This window comes from Podarcis gaigeae (genome assembly GCF_964106915.1).
Source record: "Podarcis gaigeae genome assembly, chromosome: 7".
Lineage (NCBI taxonomy): Eukaryota > Metazoa > Chordata > Lepidosauria > Squamata > Lacertidae > Podarcis > Podarcis gaigeae.
In genome coordinates this window covers 46,114,230-46,137,519 of record NC_139683.1, presented here as the reverse complement: position 1 = coordinate 46,137,519, position 23,290 = coordinate 46,114,230, and the positions used below count along the sequence as shown (strand labels likewise).

Genomic DNA, 23,290 nt, shown 5'->3' with positions numbered 1-23,290 from the left:
ACTCGTCCAAGCAGCCTGTCCACATCCTCGGAGGTAACAGATTGGAATTGATCCCATGTAACAGGACCAGACAGAACTCTAGCACTCTCCCGCCCTGGCCCTGCTCCCACAGTGGAGTCTACCTCCTTCTGAATCTGAGCGATTTTATCTGCAAAAAACTTTGCAAAAGCATTGCAGGAGATCTTGGGGTCCCTACCAGGCCCCGGTGGTACAGGTGGTTCTGATAGATTGCGAACCACCTGAAAAAGTCTCCTGCTGCTGTTTTCTGCAGATGCAATGGAGGCGGCGAAGAAGGCCCTCTTCGCCGTCGCCATTGCCACTTGGTAGGCTCGACGTTGAGCTCTAACCCGTGTCCGGTCTGATTCAGAATGAGTTTTCCGCCACCGGCGCTCTAGCCGTCTCAACGATTGTTTCATCACCCTCAGCTCCGGGGAAAACCACGGAACCACAAATAGCCAGTCACTGTCAAGAAGAACAAGACAGTCAGCCTGATTCCATAGATTCATTTTCATAGATCAGTGAAAGCCACATTCTATCTCATTTAAGATGAAAACGGTTATTTTCATTTTTATAAAATGTGCCTAAAAACTCTTTTCACTTAATACCAGGGTAGTACTTAATTTGTATTTGAAAACTGCCTACCATACAGCTTCAACTGAACAAAGTACTATAGTTTTGAATACTTCATGATATAAAATGACAATTTTGACAGTCTTTCCGTTCCTGTAAATGCCTTTGCCAACCTGGTGCCCTCCAAATGTTTTGGACTACAAATCCCATTAGTTGGCTGAGGCTCCCATTAGCTGGCTGTGAATTTTAATTCAAAACATCTGGATAGTGCCATGCTGGCAAAGGCTGCTGAAAGCACTTGAACTTGAGAAATTTTAATATTGCTGAAGGGCCTGTACTATTTCCAAACAAAAATGAGATGTTGCTCATCAAGGTAATTATCTAGAGATAACTGTAATACAGTGGTACCTCGGGTTACATACGCTTCAGGTTATATACACTTCAGGTTATAGAATCCGCTAACCCAGAAATAGTGCTTCAGATTAAGAACTTTGCTTCAGGATAAAAACAGAAATTGTACTCTGGCGGCTCGGCAGCAGCAGGAGGCCCCATTAGCTAAAGTGGTGCTTCCAGTTAAGAACAGTTTCAGGTTAAGAACGGACCTCCAGAACGAAGTAAGTACTTAACCTGAGGTACCACTGTATAAGGCAGGATTTACAACTTCCAGGACCTGAACAACTGCTCAGATCTTATTTACTGCTCAGTAACTGCTCAGATCTTATTTACTAGGTTTTTATGGCTCTGGAATATTCTTCATTGTACACACAACAGACACCTGGTAATTTTTACCTGCATTGTATTTCTCCTGTTTCGTAGCTTAGTTCACCTTCTGGCATTCTTGCCTTATTTTCATTCTTTGGCTCATTTCTGTCAACTAAGCAAGGTATCTTGTATGCAATTATACAGAATGGGTGGTAGTAACTCCTCCTGATACTTAAAACATTTATGTTGTAAGTGAATATCTACTTTTCTCTCCCCCCCCCCCTTGCCGGTGAACACATTGGTACCAATGGCCCTTGGCATGACTATGCTTTCCAGCTTCGCAATTTCCACATTCTTGCAGAAATGTCCATCCTTTAGCACTTAAAAACTGTTCTACAGACTGCAGAACATTTTCTTTTATAGACTTAACGATATTTTTGTACTACCCATTAATTATATTTCCAGGATTGTTACAAGAAGGCAATGCAAGCATTGCACTGAGTAGGTGATGGAAGCACCAGTGTCAGTGGTGGTGAAGTCTATTTTGTTAGCTCTGGTATAATGTGTGTTCTAGCAAATACATCTGTGACACACGAAGAAATATTCTAGCAACACAAAATGTGCAGACCATAGTGGGGGTGGCACAGGGGTGGTTGTTGCAGGCGCAAAATTGTCAGGGGCACAACATTTCAATACCTGGTGTTGCCTGAATACAGCACTTCCATTGAAAATGTCTTCTCCAGGAAGTGACCTCTCCAGACAACAGAACAAATCTCTTTATTTTCTTATCAATGTGGCTGCACTCTCTTGGGTAATGAGGATGCTATTAGGCAATTGAATGCACATGCATACTCTGTTTCCCTCCGTCCCCCTCTATACGGCTCAGGGCACTATCAACCCATGCTACGCCACTGGCAGAGCAGGCTCAAAAAAGAAAGAAAGATGTGAAGGGCAGGGTGAACTCTCTAACAGCTGGGCATTGTGTTCATCCCTGCTTCTTCAGGGATCGGCTACACAATTGTGTTCCCCACAGGAAACTTGGCTGCATGGCAGATCCAGTTACATCTCTACCAGCACCACACATGTCATATATGATGCCAGAAGTGGGGCATTTGGGCATGGTTCAGGGCAAACTCCCTCATGAGCCCAACTGAGACCCATTCTAGGCTAAATTTGACCTGTTGGCAGAAATCCCCTCCCCTCCTCACAGCTCTATCGACTTGTTATGGCATGTGCTTCCAGATGTAGTTGAAGTTCAGTAGGCTGTTGTCTATGGAAGCATATTCTGTTAAGAAACAGGTGATGTCTAAGAAGTGGCACCACTCTCTAGCAGAGCAAGTCATGTTGAATTTATCTACCATTCCCTTTCATGGGGAGTTGCCTGAGTTAAAGAAAGCCAATTGAGCAAAGAATATGTGGAAGACAAACATACACATCTGTTGGTTTCCCTGCCTCTGTTTCTGCTTTAATATCCACTGCTGGTCCACAAATTTGCTATGTGGTGATAGGCGTGTTTGTTTTTAAGCCAAACTTAGTGGAGTTTTCAAGAGTGTTGTGTATGAATTAGTGCTGGGTATGCTACTTAAGTGGAAACAGGAGATCGCTGGCTATTTGCTTAAGTTTCTCTTGTGTGTATATCTAAAATATAAAATCCCCTTTCAACATGTGTATATTCAAAGTCCCTTGTCAATAAAACTCATCTGGGTTTAAGATCCGGTTTAGTGTAATTAGCTAACTTCTTCGTGGTGCTTTTAGGTTAACTCTAGCAACACAATGGTTGATCTGGTAACCATTATATTTGTTTAACTGCTGTAAAGTAAGTTCCTAACAATAGATTCTTACACTTAAATAGCAGTGGAAGAGGACTGGTGCCCCCATCCATCATTTAGGTCTTCCCCTCCTGCTGTCTCTACTGATAGGCAGTTCTGCTGATGTTGATAGTTGGCAAAAAGAGATAAGGAAGTGGGAATGATGGATCAAAACAATCTTCTGTCCTGCCCCCAAGGAAATAAGAAAACCTCCTCTCTCAAGGAACTTCTTTGTCAAGGGTGCCAAAGATTAATTGTGTTCATGTCACACAGCAGTGTTTCCTCCACTTTGATGGACTAGGATGTCTTCCTTCTGATCTGTGGCAGGACAGACTTTACAAGGGGAGGGGGACCTTAAAAGGCTTTACTGTCATTACCTTGCTGCCTTCAGTGCAAGCTTTGGAGTATACCGCTAGGTCAACCAGTGGCTGTTCAAAGTTGTTGCCCCATGGACCTGATTCCAAGGAGCACTCCTGAGCACTTGCTGTTCTAGGCTTCTTTAGAAGCACTGAGTTCTTTACTTCTTGAAAAGCAGAAAACATTACTCTTTGGAGTGTGTGATTATGATCCTGAAATATGGGCGGCTTTCTTGTAAAACAGTACTGTGCTCCAGGGAAATTCAGATTTTCTCCCTTATCAGCATTTGGCTGTGGCTGACCAAAGGACAGGGAGGAAATAACACCAAAGCAAAATCAGTTATGGAGCTGAGTTCAAGTTACCCAGGTTGCAATTGTATGACCTGGGGTAAATATAGGAAAGTTTGATATCAATTATAGCTGTAAAATAAATTAAAACTGAGATTATTTTTTTAAAAAAATAATAATTAGTTTTTTTTTCTCATCAGAAGTAGAGCTCAGCTAAAGTGCAGATTCTTCTTGGAAAACCACAAGAAATTGCTTCTGTTGAGGTGACCTCCCATTCACCTCCTGCTAGTTCTGAAACACATACAGTACTCCTGCACTCTTCATCCCAAGTACACTGTGTCTGTTTTCAACTGCACACTTCCCAATTTAATGAGAACAATCTCTAGGATGTGTCCAGTGTACGCTCTTCAGATATATACAAAAAGAACATTGATAACTTTGTTGTTGAATCTTGTGTTGCTGCAGGCCACTTGGAATCTTTCCCGAACACTCTCTTATTCTCGACATTTACGGTACTTTTTTAGAAGCAGGTTTGCTTTATATTGGTGAGAAGCCTGAAATCATGGAAATGTACCGGTTGAATCAAAAACATTTGAAAGTAGTTACAGATAGGTAGCCGTGCCATAGTCAAAACAAAAAAAAATCCTTCCAGTAGCACCTTAAAGACCAAGAACTGACTTAGTTGGTCTTTAAGGTGCTACTGGAAGGAATTTTTTTTTATTTGAAAGTAGCACATTTTAAATAAGCACTGTTTTCTTTAACAATTAAACTTTTAAAAAGTACTGTATATTCATTATGGAAATAGGAAAGGGTAGCATGATCTTGCTGTGCTTGATTTTCTCCACCTCTCAACTTCGATAGGCAAGCACTAAATGCCATGTGAGTTGGTTCAATTTGGTAGGCCCTTAATTGCATTTGAAGTACTGTATATTGGCTTGACCAACTTGTCTGAAAGCTTCAGATACAAATTTTGTCCTGTGAAGAATAAAACTATACCGTAAAATTATTTCAGTTTTTCTCTTCTATCTTATCCATCAACAACTAATCATATTGATTAAAAAAACTCTAGTTTCTAGTCCTGTTTTTGGGCTTAGACACAGAAACATAGTAACTGAATGAGCAGACATACAGATCCCCCAGTCTCTGGGTTCATCTATCAGCTGACTTTCTGTCTAGATGTCTAAAGGTAGAAGGTGATTACATCATTACTGTAACAACTGCTGCTTTTTTCTGTTGCTTCTCTTTCTCTGCCCCAGGTTCTAGACCCTGTTTCCATAACAAACATAAATCTGGAACCTGGGATGTAGGGGAAATGCACTGGTCCACATCTGCCATGGAATCTGGAGCCAGAAACAGAGCTAGAGCTGAAGCAGAAAGAGCTGGAGGTTAACAGCTCCCTTTGGAGCTTACTAACCCAGTGAAGGTCCAGAGGAGACTAAGGCTATGTACACATTACTGTTTACTCTGGCTTGAGTGAGCTCCCACCAACTGGCATTTGAAGTCATGCACACATGATGTTATCCGCAGTCCATATCTATCCTGTAGAATCTTGTTCGATACATTTCCCCACTAAACCAGCTGTGTTATCCCATTTGAAAACAGAAGGCACAGTTAATCTGAAGTGTAGACATTTCAGACAGCCATAGCACATGCGCAGCGGACAGCTTCATTGAATTGGGGTTTGAGGGATGCAGGGGCAGGAAAACAAACACATAATACAGATTGGGTGAAGATATCCCCCACTGTGTTTACAGCAATGTAAAAATGAGTATTGAGCCGTAGCACTGGGGGTGGGGTGGGGTGGGATGACCTCACTATGTCTTAGCCTCAGAGCCTCCTTTATATGGTCCTCGCCTGGATTGCTGGCTCAGGATGCAGTCAAGCGGGGTTTTTGTGCAATGCAGGAAGAGGATATGGAGTTTCCACCTACAAGATCCCTAAGTGAACCCTTCTTCCATATCTCAAGTTTGCTGGACACAAGGAAGGGTCTCTTCCACAGAAGTGCCCTGGTGTGGATTTTATATCTTTGAGATATAAAATCTGCTTGTTTCTTTTTAGGCACCAGGTTAAGATGGTGTTTTTTTTAAGTGAGCTGCTGACCTGAGTGGTGGCTGAAAGTTCTGGCTCTTTTATTCTTATTCCAGTTTATTGCTGCTCTTTTGTTCTCAGGTGCCGCTGTTTTTATTGACTACTGTTGTTGGCTAGTGTGCCATTTTATGTGTCTGCTATGTGCTTTTATATTCAAATTGTGAGCCACCAGGATTGCCTGTCATGGACAGAAAGCTGAGATAAATGTGTGAATAAATTTTCCCTGATCAGTGTCGCATATAAACCAACTCTTGGTTTAGCTTGCTTGTGTACAGAGCTGTCTCAACAGGGCCGGTCCTTCCGTAAGGCAAACTGGGGCAATTGCCTCATGTGGCAGGGGCTGAGCCCCAGAAAATTAGTGCTCCCCAAGACCCACATTTCCTTCCTGAAAGCTGCAGTTGCTGTGGATTCTGTGCAGGGCTGTTGCTATCTCAGAATTATTTAGGCAGAGGGATTGTGTGCTATGCAGAAGTTTATTTGTATGTGCTTTAAAGCAAACAAAAAACATTTGGATATGAGAAATTAAAAAATAGGTGGAAGGTTATTTCCTGTTGTCTTAAAAATGTTGTTTCGGACTTTAGCTGCTGCTGCTGCTACAATTTGTTCTTGTCGGTGTATGGTATGTGTTGTATTTATTTCATCATGCAGTACTGTACACCACTCTGAGCACCGAGGCTGAAAAGCAGCTAAGAAATGTATTAATAAGCAAACAGTAAATAAAAACCTGCTGTTTCAATAAATCTTGACCTGAATATCAGTGGTGTCACTGAATAAAGGGCCGTCATCTTAAAAATGGGCTAGAGTTTTAATGCATATGCATCTTTGAAAAAATCACTTGTGGCTGCTTCCTACAGGGAGAATGGTGATTGACTGTGATCTGCTGGCTACATTCTCCATTCATGGAGAACAAGTTACTGAACACACTACCGTTTTCCAAGCAAATACAGAGAGAATGCTGGCATGGGCAAGGTTGTGTTGACCTTACCTAGAGGTCTGTCCACTGACTGACATGTTTCAAAGGTTAAACTAACTGTGGTAGAAATGTAGTCAGTCGCACACTGGCATTTCCCCAAACCACACTGCAGCGTGCAATATCCAGGAGTGCTCTTTGGCAGGGGCCTCCTGCCATTGCCTTCCTGCTTTCTACTTTTTCACTTTAAAAAATGGGTGTCAGTTGTACCAGGGACAAATTGAGCAGAGAAAGAGAGAAGAGGGACCTGTGCTCACCAAAGGACACACAAATAGCATTTTTTAAATCTCCCTCCCCTTTCAATTTTATTATTATTATTTTATTGCACTAATCCCCTTGCCCCCCAATTTTTGTGTGTGCTGCCAGTGAAAGACTTTGGCATAAGGGCCCCCCGCGCCAAGCAGCTGCATCTGGATTCATTGACTGGGAAACCCTGTGGTTCTCCCAGAACTTTTAGTACTGAAGTGGCTCAGGAAGAGAACATGAGAGTTAGATTTGCAACAGTCTGGGATTTCCCATTGTGTAGTGGGGTTCATGTTTTCCGTTGGGGCGCCTATAAGCAGTCGTGTGTGTTTTCAGGAATGTTGAATTAAGAAAAAAATTGATGAGATTGTGACCCGATTTAGCACATTTATTAAGCTTATGTTCAGTCAACAAAAGCTAAAAAAAGAAGAGGTACACTATTAATATTCTTATTTATTTAAAAAATACCTTTCAAGGTTTGTCTTATCGTGAATGAAAATATTTATTTAGGGGGGGGGCACCAAAAAAGCAAACATAATGGGGTTTAAATACTGTATTTATGTTTCAACAAGTTCAAAGCTTTACGGGGGAAACATATTTATCCGAACACTTGTATATATATTCAGGCCTAACAACTTGATAGCATAAGTTTGCCTTGCCTTGTTTACATTTTAAAGCAGAAAAAAATGAAGATATTGGTAACTGTAAATGTCCTCACTTTAGTGTGGGTGTGTAGCTTTTTTTGAGGTAGTGCCTGAAAAAATTAAATGCTGCTTTGGGTAGCTTTCAATTTGGCTGGAGTTACGTTAATAATTAATTGTATAGAATGGTGCCTGCAAGCTTTCTGGGAAGGCAAGGGTTAACTATGTGCTGCTCTTATATTTGTTCTGAGCCCCTTTTTGTGCAAAGTGCCCTTTCTCCATCATGCTGCAGGTGTGCTGTGACTGACTGCAAAGTTAGTAAGAAGGCTATACTCCATGATGGAGATAAAGAGTTAGAACAGTTTTGGTGTCCATTGAGTTAAGAGGGAGAGAATTTTCACTCTTTTGCTAGAGTTAGAACAGTTTTGGTGTCCATTGAGTTAAGAGGGAGAGAATTTTCACTCTTTTGCTAGTGTAGTAATGATTTTTGTTTTATTATTTTCTGAATTTGTATTTCTTCCGAAGGAGCAGGTGCTTGGCTTGACTTCTTTGTTACTAGAAGTCCAAATGTCCTTTGTGGCTAGGAGTGCCTTTAATGAGCTTCATCTGGCTCTCTATTTACGGCCATTCCTAGATGGGGATATCCTGACCACTGTAGTCCACGCATTGGTCACTTGGAAGCTAGATTACTATAATGAGCTCTGGCCTCTATGACTGCCATTGAGTCTGTTTCAGAAACTCCAGCTGGTGCAAAATGAGGCAGTCAGACTGCTGATGGCAGCTTCTGGTCAAGAACATGTGACACCATTGTTAAAAACAGCTGTGCTGGCTGCCTAATAATAATAATACAGACCCAGGTTGAAGGTCCTTGTTAAATTTCTAAAGACCCGAACAACTTAGGTCCAGGGTACATCAGGAGCCTCCTGGTTCCTTATATTCCATCTGGATCCCTGAGATCATATGCAGGAGTGTCATTGGTCACCTGAGTTGGTGGGGCTCATTTGACAACAGCAAAAACTGAACCTTTGCTGTCATTGGCCCAGTCCTGTGGAATAGATTCAGAAGGTGCCTTCTGTGCCAACTTTTAAATGCCTGCTGAAAACTTTTCTATTCCAACAGGTCTACACAGGCAAGTATGAGTACATCCTTCCACAATAGTTAATTGATGCCTATTTTAAACCTTTTGCGGTTTTCATGGCATTTTTTCCGCGGTTTTCATGGCATTTTTGCCTTGGTTCAGTATATCTGAAGGAGCGTCTCCTCCCCCATCGTTCTGCCCGGACACTGAGGTCCAGCTCCGAGGGCCTTCTGGCGGTTCCCTCACTGCGAGAGGCCAAGTTACAGGGAACGAGGCAGAGGGCCTTCTCGGTAGTGGTGCCCGCCCTGTGGATCGCCCTCCCATCAGATGTCAAAGCGATAAACATCTACCTGACATTCAGAAGACATCTGAAGGCAGCTCTGTTCAGGGAAGTTTTTAATATGTGACATTTTAGTGTATCTTTCATCTTTGTTGGAAGACGCCCAGAGTGGCTGGGGAGACCCAGCCAGATTGGCGGGGTACAAATAATAAATTATCATCATCATCATCATTATTATTATTATTGTATTGCTTTACGTTTTGTGTTACTTATTTAAAAATATTGATATATTTTAATGATACAATATATAAACAAACCAACCAATCATGTGCAAAATTGTGTTTTATTGTAACTTTCAGTAGCTGATACCTTTTAAACAAGATACCTAAGGAGCGCTTAGGGCTTTTTAGCTTCAATGGTGCAATTAAAATATGAATGTGTGTCAAAGCAGGCATGTTAGGTCATGTTTACACAAACCGATGGTTGAGAAGCACTGTGAGCCACAGGAAGGCAGCAGCAGCAATTGGCTCTGGAGGCAGCTCTGTTTCATAAATCAAGCCTGAGGCAACCGGGATAGCACTTGGCTGCACCCACTTACTCCGCTGATAGACCTTTGGCAGTTCCTGAGTGCCAGATCTCTCCTGAGCACTGCCTGCTTTACTGTGTCAGCAGCTAAGGCCAGAGCCAGCTGTGCAAGTCTAGAGAGTCGGTAAACACTGGATGGTTATACAAAGCATAACAGTTGGCTCCTGTTGTCCAAACCTGAGATTGTGGTTAAAGAGCTTACATTCTTAAGCAAGATCTGAAACCATAGGATGAGCCTTGGGTTACAGAGTACAGGACTGACCTGCTGGGAAGGCCCTGCCCTACTTCTCTCCAACTGGCTTCTGGTGGGGTCTCACAGGCTCCATAAAGGACTGCTGCTGCTGGGCAGAGAGGGCTCCATTTTTGTTTCTTAAATTGCTTTTATTTTTTTATCTATGTCATTTTAAATTGTGATTGATATTAATGCTGTATTCTTAGTTTTAGATTTTATGATTTACGTATGTGGAAATTGTTTTCCATTTGGTTGTGTACTTTTTGATGTGTTTTAGTTATTGCTTTTGACTTTTGTTATGCTGGTAATTACGTAAATCTTGTAATGTTATAAGCTGCCTTGAGCATTGTTTTAAATATGGAAAGGCGATATACAAATAAAATGATGATGGTGAAAAATGATGATGATCTGGTTCAGACAACATGCTTAGGCAAACCTTGGTTTAGCTGCCGTGCATAAACCACCAGGGAGGCGCGCAAAGTAAGAGCTCCTATCTGGGGAAATGGCCCCTTTACACAGGCCCAGTAAGCCATAGTTTAGCTTACCGTGATGTGTTTACCAGGCCACAGAATGCAACAATTTTACAACAAAATAATGTCAAAAGCCATTTGCTGTCTGAGAGGAGAATGAATTGTTTTGAACCTTATTGATATTTCAGTAGCTGTAACAAGGCACTAAGGTACCCGGACTACGCAATAACAGCTTCTTAGAGGCCATACATGGTTGTCAAGTTAGATCAGGCTACAGCAAGAGCTTTCCAAACTGTCTGTTGTGACACATTAGTGTGCCGGCTGCAGTGTGTAGATGTGTCGGACGAACGTTCCCCACACTCTTCCTGGGGCTGGAAAGGGTTAGGTTAACTTCTGGTTTGCTAGTAAAGCTGAATTACTGTGTCGCTAAATGATGCAAAACTGAATTACTGTATCGTGACATGATGCATGTCCAAAAAGTGTGTCACCAACTTGAAAAGTTTGACTTTGAATTGAAGGAAGTTTCTCTTCCTTGCTTTAGATATGGAATACAGTATTTTTTCTTCACTACTTGCCCTCCCACCACCACCAGCCCAGCAAAAATTGCACTCTCAACACAGTGGATGGTTCTGCAGTTAAGGTTGATACTACTTTTGGAACAATTGCTTCCAAGCTAAGGTGAGTGCCAGCAAACATTGCCAGCAAACATCTGAAAGGGAAGGTTGCTGGTGCTAACAGCATAAACAATTATATTGTCTTGGCTTCCATTTCTGCCCCACAACCAGTTGCATCTCTGAATATTAGGACAGCTTGTATTTCATATTGTAAGGACAGACAGGATGTGTGTTGGATATATAGTATGGGTATAAAACAATATTCTGAAAACAGACAGTTAGTGTTCTTGCATTCCCATAAGCAAAACGCTGAAAAGGTCCACATGAATAGTGGTCTGAAGCAATTTTTTGCCATTAAAATGTATGAAACTGATGGCAGCCAAAGACCTAAGGTCTGCATTTCTAGTGACAATAACTCTTATGGGTCACACCACAACAAGCCATTCTGGTTATGTCAAAAAGGCTGGGAGCCACTGTACTGGAAGAAGCAAAGATCACCAGTGTTGAAGCAATGATTCTTCAACATCAACTTCGTTGGACTGGTCATGTTGTGCGGATGCATGATCGTCTTCCAAACCAACTACTCTATTTCAAACTTAAAAATGGAAAGCGTGATGCTGGTGGTCAACAAAAGAGGTTTAAAGACCAGGCAAATCTATACATATATATATATAAAGTAGTATAAACATCGACAACTGGGAAACACTGGCCTGTGAGCGCTCCAGTTGGAGAACAGTCTTTACCAAAGGTGTCATGGGCTTTGAAGACACTTGAACTCAGGACACAAGGGAGAAACATGCTAAGATGAAGGCACGCTTGACAAATCCACACCGTGATAAACTTCTGCCTGGAAACCAATGTCCCCACTGTGGATTGACGTGTGGATCCACAGTCACTTACAGACTCATTGTTAAAACCGTGTTTATGGAAGACAATCTTACTCGGCTATGAGTGATCACCAAATAAGACGAAGGCTTGGTTAAGCATGCTTGATTTCTGTAGGAGTCAAACATAAATGCCCCATGAATGGTAGAAGGATAATTTGCTTATATAACAACAACCAGTGTTATTAACTTATCCTGTAAGATGGCAAAAGGTTTATTTGTGAGACTTGTAAATCACCTCATTCTGGAACTGCACAGTTGAGTGTCAGACAGTAAATTGCAATGAGCTGGACAGCAAATCTTAAAATCATTACAGGTCTTTAAATTGTCACAAAGTTTAAAAGGGAAAGGGACCAAATTGCCTGGTAAATTGGATGCAGTAAAGAAAGTGTTACCTCCAGTAATGTCTCATGAGTCTTGGTGTCATCACAGTTTCATTGCTTCTAATGCTGCACAGTAAATGTGCGCTGGGTTAATGAAGATCATTTCTTGATGTGTCAGAATGACCCTTTTGTTCCCAATTTTATTCTTTTGTTGCCAGCACCTAATCTGTTTTTGTATTATCAGATTCAGGGATCTCACAATGCTAATTCTAGCAATGGTATTTATCTGGAATGTTGCCTTTTGTTTACTAGTTTTACCAGGCCCCCAGTGCTTTTCTTTGGTCATCTGGTATCTCCCACTAATGTGATTTGCGCTCCTGGGCTCTGCAGGTTGTCATGAGCTTTTATTAGGGAATTAGACCAGGGCCTGCCACCCTAGTCGCTGGTGAATCTGCAGGATAGCTTTTTGTGTGTTTTCTTTTCTTTGTCACCTTCATTTTGAAAACATGAACTTAAACGTTGTGTGTTCCTTCTCATTGTGTTTGATTCTTTAGAATTTATTAGCCAAAAGGCATCCCTCTAAAATTGAGGAAATTTCCACAGCACCAAAGTTTATGTGGTTCTGTCTCTGAGTTACTGTTCCTACAAGTTGGGGCACTTTTCCTGTATAGAGATTTGTCATTGTTTTGACAATCTTGTTTTATATGTAATTACACTGCACATTTGCAATCAATAGGATTTTTTCCCTTTCAAAAATTAGGACCCTTGTCAGGCTGTGGCTTGCTGAAATAAGGGACATTGGTTGTGAAATGTGGTCTTTTTAAAAGAAGGCGAATGTAGCAATCCAGTTTGAAAATAATCTTGAGAATGATCAGCCATTCAAAGCACTTTCACAGCAAGATGGGTAAAATGAATCATTTTACTCTTTTTATTGATGCCAGTTTGGTGTTTTTAGCAGTGGCAAACTTTGAATTTGACTCTTGTGACCTTTGGATCACATACTGAAGCTGCAATCCTGTGTACTAAGGAATAAGAGCACTGAACACACTGGGAATTACTTTTGTCTAACGCAAAACTGATTCAAACTGTGTTTACTTGAAAGCAAATTCTATTGAAATCAGCGGGTCTTACTTCCAGATTAAGGTGGTTCAAGAGTTTGGGGGGGAGGGTAATTACAGCAAAGTGGTGGCTTCAGTGAAAATAAACGTTAAGGTTTGCTGTTGCTTGTTTTAATTCTCAAATTGGAAAGAATGTAACTTTGATATTCACTGTATTTACTGGGCATCATCATTAATCACTAGAGCTAGATTTTGGTGAAACCACAGTGCTTTGCTTTGAAAACCACTCTAAAGAATGCAGTTACGGGATGTATCTGATAATATGGGTTAGACATATAAATAGAGTTGTTGTGCCCTGACAGTTGTTTAAGAAGATGCCTGTGGTGCATAAAATTTCCATTTCCCTTGAAATTGTATGTGCATCTTAGCAAAAATTTGAAATGCATTCTGTGCATTGCCTAGTATAGGGCATGTTGTTAGTTTAAGTGACTTTGTATGTACTAAAAATCAGATTCATTCTAGGGTATAATCAGTGCTTTTTTTCTTAAAGAAATGTTTAGGGGTACTCTCATTTTCCTACTCATATTGAAATACTGCCCCTCAATGAGGCCAAACTTAGATTCACAAAATGTTTAGGGATATGCATACCCCGAAAGCACTGGGGGTCACGAAGAGTCGGACACGACTAAATGACTAGACAAGAACAACATAATATGTAGGACATGGAAAGAATCTGTTCTCACGTATACAAATGTTACACAATTTTAATTCCATGGGTTTCCAGTGCTTAATTAGGAACATTCTGGTTTACAAATAGCTCTTAATTGTAGATTAGATTTAAAGAGACAAATTGTGCAAGACTCTAGTCTGGAACTTTTCTTTGAAACAAAATGGGTTATATACAAAGACTGTTGTTCTCTCTCTCTCTCTCTCTCTCTCTCTCTCTCTCTCTCTCTCTTTTTTTTTTTTTTTTTTACTTATCCAAAGTTGGCAGACTTTACAGCTCTGACCAGAGGCCAAAAGGAAGATAAATGACACCAAACCCTCTTGTATTTTTGCAATGTTTTAAACCCTGGGGTTTAGCTGAAGGGACTTAAGGAGTTTTTGAAGTGCAAATAGGTTGGTGAAGGGAAAGCCCTTTCAGAGTTTCATTTTGATGGATTTTTTTCCTGGGTGGATTTTTTGGCACTGACTGTGATCTGGAAAGCTACAGGGTGTTTTTATTTTGTTTTTGATCAACCATGCAATAAGAACTTGCCATGGGGTGTACTTTTTCTGCATTCATATTGATCCTATTGTGTTTAAAAGTAGTTAATTTAATGGGCTGTTGTTGGGTGTGTGGTTTTTTTTAAAAAAACAACCCACCGAATAAGACATCGGTTAATGGAAGTTGTCGTTTCAAGGTCATGTTCCAGTTCTGGCAACTTCTTTTTTGAATAAAAGGTTCCTGTAGAATAAAGAAATGAGTTTGGATCAGCCTGCTGATTGTGCCTTCTTTGGCTGTGGGGATAATTAATCAATATCCATGTTTTGAATATATGTGGAGAAGCTGTTGCAAATGCAATAAAATACTATGAACACCAGAAACAGGATGATACAGTGGGCACCAAAGAAATGGGAAACTTTAATCAGGACAAAACTAACTTTAAGCCGAGTTGTTTGTTAGAATAGCATAGTAAAATATCACGCCATTGTTGACCTTATAACAAAATAGATACTAACATCTTTCTTTTTTTAAAAAAAGATACCCATGTTAATTGTAGACTTCTGTGATATTGAGGAAAAGGCACTTGTGGATAGAGTAGTACATAATTTCTTAAAGGTTCATAAGTTAACATTATCCTTAATGTGGGACTTCAAAGGTGCACCCTGAACTATGTGCAAGGAACGGCTGACCCATTCTCTTCAATGTCAATGATTACTAAGACCTGTATAGTCTGCAGAGTATTCCTTGATATCGAAGGAAATGAGGAAGTCTCAGCTTTCCATAGAGCATCATGTGCACACCAAAGTCCCCCAGGAGCAATGAACAAATTTGTCCCTTTTCAGTTCTTGAAGTTGCTCATTTTTCAGTCTTAAATTTTGCAACAAGGTGGAATTTTTTTTTTAAATCATCATGAAAATTCATCAACATTTTAGTACAAATTTATCCATAAACATGTGCAAAAATCCGCACATTTTATATGCAGTTTTGACTAATATGCATTTTTAAAGTGATAAGTTAATGTATGTTGTTTTCACTAACATACACATTTGTATGCACACTTCACCCTGGACGTTGCTTTTTGTACACATTACATGGCTGGAAAGCTGCATTGCAAAGTTCAGAGAAATGTGAATTTCCAAGACTGGCTGTGTTTCAGTTCAAATATTCTTTCAAACAGTGTGAAATGTGAACTGAATCAAATTTCTTCTCCCCCCCCCCCCCGCCTGCAGAGGTAGTAGTGTATGACTTAACTGGAAAGCAATGGTAGTTTATGACGTAACTGCCAACTAAAATGCAAATAACATAATTTATGTTTTGAAGAATTCTGTGCACACTAATAGGGCGAATTCTGTGCACACTAATAGGGCACATAGGGGAAGCTACTTCCATGCAAATGTGCATAGGATTATGTTGTACAGTGTACGGTTTTAAATCTGTTTTAAAATATTAAACCACCATAGCTGGTCAAAGTTTTTTTTTTTGGGGGGGGGGTTCTGTTTCAGAACCTCTCCTGTTTCAAAGAGTGTCTAATTAAATATTTGTTGCCTGGGAAAGTTAATTTAAAGGCTTCTCACTTACCTGGAGAAACTAATTTAGCCTGGGTCTCTTGCTACTGATACTGAGTGTTTACTATGCGTCTGTTGTCATGAAACAACCCTAAAGTTTTCTACCTATGTTGGATCATGATAATACATAAAAGGTGGACTTTTTAGACCAAGAAGTGCTAATCTGCTGTGATTACTTTCAGAAGGAAGCTGAACCAGTCTCTCTACTTACCCATATAATTACTGGCAAACTTCAGCTTCAACCTAATCACATTTACTAGGGGGAAAATCTCATTGAACCTCATACTTACTTCTGAGTAAACTTGCTCTGCATGGCAGTCTAATCTGAACATGTCAGTAACTGGCCAGTGACCACTTAGTTTCTACAATTTCTCTGGATTAATCTAAAATGTTTGGATATTTGCATTCTGTCAACCAAAGGCTGCCTTGTTTATTTTAAGGGAACAAGTTCTTCTACCTCTGCTTTTGAAGGAGGCCATGCTATCTCTGCATGGGAAGCAGGCCTACAAAGGTCTATATAGCACATAATTGGACATAATTTGCTAATTCCTCTGTTGGTGCATATGTAAGGGGAGGGGAACTCGCTCAAAATACTTAGTGATATTTAACTCCCTAGTATTGCTTGAAGCCTTGATTGAAGCAGGGGCCCCTTCCTGATATCAATAGGCAGGAAATTGCAAAGTGTAGGTGCTGCCAGGCTAAAAGATGGAATATGGAGATCATGTCTTGCATGTCTTTCTTTGCTTATTTAGTCCTTACCTGGTTGGTCCAATTCCTTAGTGTTCAGTGTTCAATGACTCCATTAATGTAGTTGTATATGTTAGCATATGTTACTGATATATGCTTCCTTGGTGTGTTTTTTTTTGCTGATATTATTTTCTCTCTCTTTTGGAAAGTTTAATAAAAATTCATTTAAAAATTACAGTTTTCATAATACCCTCCACTCCTACTTTACTTTGCAATTCGCTTAAGTTGCAGATGTTTTTGATCCCCAAAACATTTATGAACGTGTAATTTGCTGTTATACTTGTTCTTTATAAGGCTTGGAATGAAAGAAATCTTTAAATTTAGTGGCTGCATTGAGATGTAATAAAAATTAGCATCAAGTGTGCCTCAGATTCATGCAAGCCACCCTTCCCTCTTCAGGATGCAAGGAGGAGACTGGAAGTTTCTGATTCTCTTTTAGATTAACCACAGTTTATCATATCATCTGGACCCTAAACTATGGTTAATCTTAACTATAGTTTGCTGAGACAAGACAGCTTCATAACTAATACTTTGAAGTTTGCTTACTTGAACACTCTGCATTTTGTTGAGCTCTGGATGTCATGATAAACTATGTGCAGCTAATCTACGTGGGGGGGGGGGACTTCCAAACTCCCTCATAGGAGCACTGGCAGGGGAGGAAGAGTTAACAAGCCTATGGTTTAGCTTTATGTTTGAAGAAGGCTAATATTTGACCATGTGTTTAGGGCTCTTACTTTGCTTTCTGTTTGTAACTCATTAGGGACTTAACTAATGCATATGGTGCCAAATGGTATGTTGGAATCACACAAATGTATAATTCATTAAAAATGTTGGACCAATTGATCCATTCCTTTCAACAATACTGTTTTCCCCTTGTTTCCTCATCATAATCAATATTGACTTTTTTCCCTTTGTTGTTTTGAGGAGTAAGTAACCCTGTTATCTAGCAAAGGTTGTTCTGCACTTATAATTTGATTGGGAGGAAATAAAATTTACCCTTTCCCTAGAAAGAAATGAGTACTTTCAGTCCATAGTTTTCTCTTAGTAGAGAGGAATGACTGTTTTCATATGTGGCGTCTCATTAGTTTGTTGCTGGGAGATCTTAATATGACCTTCCTTTGTTAGAGAAGTGATTTATAGCTATTCACAGCATCCTTTTCTTTCTTTTATCTTTCTTTTTTGCATCCCAAGCTACACATTGTGTAATGACTAATTGCACTTATGAGTAAACGTTTAAAGACTAGAGTAAATGTACATGGTATGATTATGTTCTGGGTCTGCTGATGTCCCTTTAATTTCAAACAAACAAACAAACAAAAACAAACAAATCTGCTCTAAAATGTCAGCTGAACCATACTGCAAATGTATTTAACAGTTCTAGCTCTTAAATAAAAATAAATTTTATTTTAAAGTTTGGTTTTTTTACTATTAATCTCCATACTTTGTGTGCATATTAGTAAATACACATCATTCTCCATTACTTCTTGCATTGAAACAAAGTGATTTCCTGAAAATGTGTATTTGGGTTCCTATTGAGGTTGTCCTCTGTTTTAAAGTGCAATTCACAGAGTGGATGAATTGCATGGGTCTCAGCCTTTAGCTTATAAACTGCACAACATAAGTGTATGAAAAATGCAAAGTTCGAAAGTGTCATTCAAATTATTACTAAATTGTTTTCTCTGTAACTGCTTTTCTTGTTTCACATCTGAGAGGTTTACGATGTGGCAACCCTCAGAAGAACGCAGTGTTAAGGTTGCTGTTGTATTTCTCCCTTGAGTTCCTAGAGGTGATGTTATCTTTTGTTCATGCAGCAGTATGGTCATTTCTAAGAGCATCTGTCACTTGAGGATGTATAAGATGGATGAGTCTCAAGTGGACTGCTAGTTGAAGCAAATGGTGAAAATAAGAAAAGACAAAGGGGCTGGAGGCTTTCAGAGCAGGCAGGCAACAAGGAAGCACAGTTAGGAAGGAAGGCAGTACCAAAAGAAAGCACCAAGATGGATCGTATGTTGTCATCAAGACTTTTTAGTAGGTGTAAGAATCAGAGCTGGTCATCAAAATCATGGTAAAAAACATCTCATCAGCTTTTTTATTTGTATTTTGCCATCAGCAGGAGAGTCAGAACGGTGATTGTCTCTCTGTATAGGAAAATAGCCTCTTTATTCTGTAGCACTGAAACAGCATGGTATTTTTTAATGTTGTGTTTTGTGCATGTGTGATAGGCATTAGGCCATACTCTTCAAGCCCTTTCCAAAAAAAAAAAAAGAAGGAAAGAAAGAGCCCAGACAGCTCTACTTCGTGGTTCAAACTGTTGTTGCCTGATTTTCTTCCTTCCTCGTGAAAAAAGCGATTGGGTTTTGTTAGTTGCTTAGTTTAATAGGAAGTTTTGCCTGATTATATCATTAGCACTCGTGCTTTCAGAAGAAAGAAAGCATTTAAATTGTAAACATTTGGAATTACTCCCTGTTGTTTCAATTCAAAAGCTAGCTCCATGATTTCTTAGTGAAGTTTAATTGTGTTTGATATGTCTTACGGAATGAAAATGACTTTATTTATTTTTTTAACTGCTGATGCTGAAGCTGTCTCATAAGAGCAGACTTATACAGATGAGAGTGCTCTTCTACTTTTGACAAGCTTTCAGAGGTGTCAAAACTGTTGGCTTGAATAAACGACTCTGTCAAATTGCTTGCTGTGTTGTGGGGTGGGGGAAGCAGGGGTAGAAAAGGCAAAGAAATTAAGATGATTAGAAGCTTTAAAGCTTCACAAATGGTAGAGTAGCTCCCTTCTCAATGGATGTAAATAATAGATGAAAGACTGAGAATGACAACAAAGGATCAGGGTGCTTAAGAGAATGTGTGCAGCTTGAATAGAGGTCTGTGGCCCAGGGCCAAAGGTCTTAGCTTTGAGTGTAATTAGAAGAAAATACAAAGATGTCATTACTAGCAGGTGAAATGTTCAGCACGTGGCCCCAAAAATAGTGATTTCTGCCCTGAAGGAACTGTATTGTGGACTTCAAAAATAGTAAATAATAAGAAGTAAAGTCTTTGCAGGGTTCTGCAGTTTGGTCAAAAACCATGTAGCTTGACTTTGATGTCCGTCTCGCGTTTGCAGTAGTTTTAAAAACTGGCAGTGTGGAAAGTTGGTCACCTTAGAAAGAGAAAGAGAGAGCAAGAGAGAGAGAGTGCTGCAAATGGGAAATGGGGCAAATAAAGAGTTTAGTGTGACTGACTTGATCCCAGGCTCTTTTGTGTGATAGTGGCAGACCTGTCTCCTACTCTACTGGGAAGCTAGACTCTTAAATTATTCTTAGCACCATACTTTTTGGGAAGCTGTGGAAAGCAGTTAAAGTCTCTGTTTCTACAGTATTCTGCTTCCAGTTCCTCAGCTATACTATTGGCATGATTTTTAAATTGTGTGCTGCTTGAAAATCAAGTTGTTCTGCTTATAGGACACAGTCCAACCGAAAATAATAATTATAGAAAACCTACCCAATAAGATATAATTAATGGAACTGCATATCAAGGTCATGTTCCATTGTCAGCAACTACTTTGAAAGACAAAAGGAAATGTGTTTGGACTCCTGGAGACAGCTGTACGTTGCTCGATTAGATAATAAATAGTGTTTATGGGAGGGTGTTATTGGTTGGTGTTTGCTTTATTATGTATTTTGTATTCTCATTTTGTACTTTTATGTTGTGAAACACCCTGTGATCTTTGGATGAAGGGCAGTATACAAATTTTAATAAATAATAATAATAATGATGATGATGATGATGATGATGATGATGTTCCCAATATGCCATGCTTCATGGAAAGGAGGGGGAAATTACATGACCACATGGTGATGGTGACTTAAAAAATGGATTGTTTAATGGCTTGGACCATGTAGTCTGGCCACACTTTTAAGCTGGGTTTTCCCACACTTCTGCAACCACTCAGAAATCTTGGCAAAGCTTTGCAGAGAGTGTAGCTGATTTCTACAGACAATTGGTTCTCCATGTGGTTAAAACCATCCACGCAGGGAGTTTCTATGTTACCACATGATAGATGGTTATGTGATATCCCACTCCCAAGGATTTAATTGGAATCATTTTAATGCAAGTACACTTACGTTTGTGTCGGCAGTCTATGAATGCAGATTAGTGATGGACTTCAATTTTTTTTCTTTCATTACTGAGTTTTCATCCAACCTTTTCTCCAAGAAGCACAAGGAGTAGCATTGACTCACCTCCTTTCCATTTCATTCTCTCAATAACACTGTGGGGTTGATTAGACAGAGAAAGAGTGACTGGTTGAAGGTCACCCAATGAGCTTCATAGCTGAGTGGGGATTTGAACTCTGGTCTCCCAGGTCCTGACACTTTAACCCCTACACCACACTGGCTTTTCCAAAGCAAGTTTCACTCTGTGGCACACTTCTTAGAACTTGTCACTGGTATTCAGCATTTGATTTCCAGGTTCTAGTATTCTCTCTTAAATGACAAGCTTCTCTTACGCAGAGTTTCTACTCATGGCATGTGAAAACAGTACAACAGTGGCATCAGTATGACAGCTGTATACAGATCTTGAATGTTGTGTTTTTTGACATTGTTTAAATTAGTGGTTGCCTTTTTATCACAAATAACAATATTCTTTCTGTAAAACTATGGGAGAAAATGGATGTCACAGTAAGGTCACTTAGCAGTATACTAGTTGCCCTAGAGAAGCCTCAGGAAGCCACCTCTATGGTTCTTGCTCTGGTTCCATAACAGATTGTTGCTGTAGTTCCAGTCTTTTCTGTTGCTCAACAAGCTTCTGGTACTACAACTGTGGTGCTATATTTGATATTGTGCAACCTTAATTTTTGCCCTTATGCTAGTGCAACAGCCCTTGCACTGGTGGACAGAGGGTGCTGAATCTGGGCCTATGCTCCCAAAATTTGGGTATTTTTATGAAGGGGAAATGTTGCCTGACAAATCTTTTGAGCGTACTAAAGTTAAAATATTTATAAAATTTCACTCTGCTCTTAATCATCCTAATATGCATATAATATGCACCTTAACCCAGGCATCTCTGCTAGTGGCACAGAACTTTAGTTCTATGAGTAAAATTAGGTGGTTTTATTTCAAGTAACAGATTTTGATGTAGCAAATGGAATTATAACTACAAATGTGTATTAGAAAGCAAAGTAACTCCTCAAATATTAAAACTGTTCTCCTGCTCATCAGTGTTAGAAAAAGTTTTAAGCAAATGTCTTCACTATAGCAAATCTGGAGAATGAAAACTTTTTATTTGATTCCAAAAGAAAACACACATTTCATATTTCTTAACTTTTGATTTAGAACCACTCACCCGTGTGTTAGGCCAAATTGACACAAGGGAGTATCCATATTGTATTCAATTGAAATACAAACTGCCTGGAGACTGCTTGATGATCCATTGTGTTACTATATGAAGTGGTTTATTTGATATTTGGTTTTTCAGTATTTTCAGTAGTTTTCAAACGTGAGAGATTGCAATATTTTATTATAGCAGCAGTTTCTGGAGTTTTGCTGTTTCTCAGAAATGTGTTTGATCTATACTATAATTAGATCTATAGCAAAAAATTGAGCAACTACTAAGTGGGTTTGCTATATGAGAATTTTGTTTTCAGGCTTGTTTGTTGCTACAAATAATATTATTGGTTCTCTGTCATTTTCAATGACTTTAAACTATTTTTATTTTATTTTACAGATCTTTAAAACTTTCGCCAATCTGGATCAAGTGGCAGAATACCTTTGAACAATCGTCCATCATGAATACATTTAGAAAAGGTTGAAAGGAATACAAAAAGGTAGTGTTATTTTCACATTCAGAATGCAGCTTGTATAATTATGCATTTATCATTGGTGACTTCCTCGTCTTCAGTAGCAGCGAGAGAAGTACAAAGATGTATTTTTCCTCAGCCTTCTAACATAGACATTTTCCTCAGAAGCATTCAATTACATTATCAATTTCAAAGTTTTAATTTGCACACGAATTCATACCTCTTAGGTTAGTGTGTGCCTCTGTGACATTATTGTAACATAAGCATAAACATCACGATTTATGACCTTGTGGAACCTTGTATCATTCCTAGTTACTTTACACTCTGGTAAAAACCATTAGTCATTGAATCAAGTTACTTATTTGTTGCAGTAAATGTCTTGAAACTTTGAATATGCTGGGTTGTTTTTTTTTTAAAAAAAGCATAAATATTTTTGCTGAAATGTCAAACTAAAAGGTGTTTTTTTTTGTCTTGCACACAAAACTTTCATTTTACATTTCAAAACTACTAGACAAAAGACAGTAAACATGGGCTTTGTATATTTTTAATCATGTGTAATACCAATACTAAGCAAGATACCAGTTTGTATCCATTGTTAGTTATAAAGCAGACCCACACAAATGAATGGATTTAAGGACCTAAGGCCATTGATTTCAGTGGGTCTCTGGTGAATATTCTGCGTATGAGTAATGTTGGATATCACATAATATACAGTCATACCTTGTGTTGTGTTCCGCTCTTGTTACGGACTTTCAGCTTACGAACATGGCAACCCCGGAAATGTTTACTTCCGGGTT

General features: G+C 39.4%; 1 protein-coding gene across 32 annotated transcripts in view; it reads left to right on the top strand.

Moving 5' to 3' along the window:
• The window catches only part of GREB1L (GREB1 like retinoic acid receptor coactivator), a 158,037-nt gene that overhangs the window by 54,288 nt on the left and 80,459 nt on the right, over window positions 1–23,290 (top strand). For all 32 annotated transcript variants that reach the window (XM_083748188.1, XM_083748189.1, XM_083748184.1 and 29 more), the window contains one exon: window positions 22,421–22,520. The gene's annotated coding sequence lies outside the window, so the exon portion shown is untranslated. The remainder of the gene's footprint in view (window positions 1–22,420; window positions 22,521–23,290) is intronic.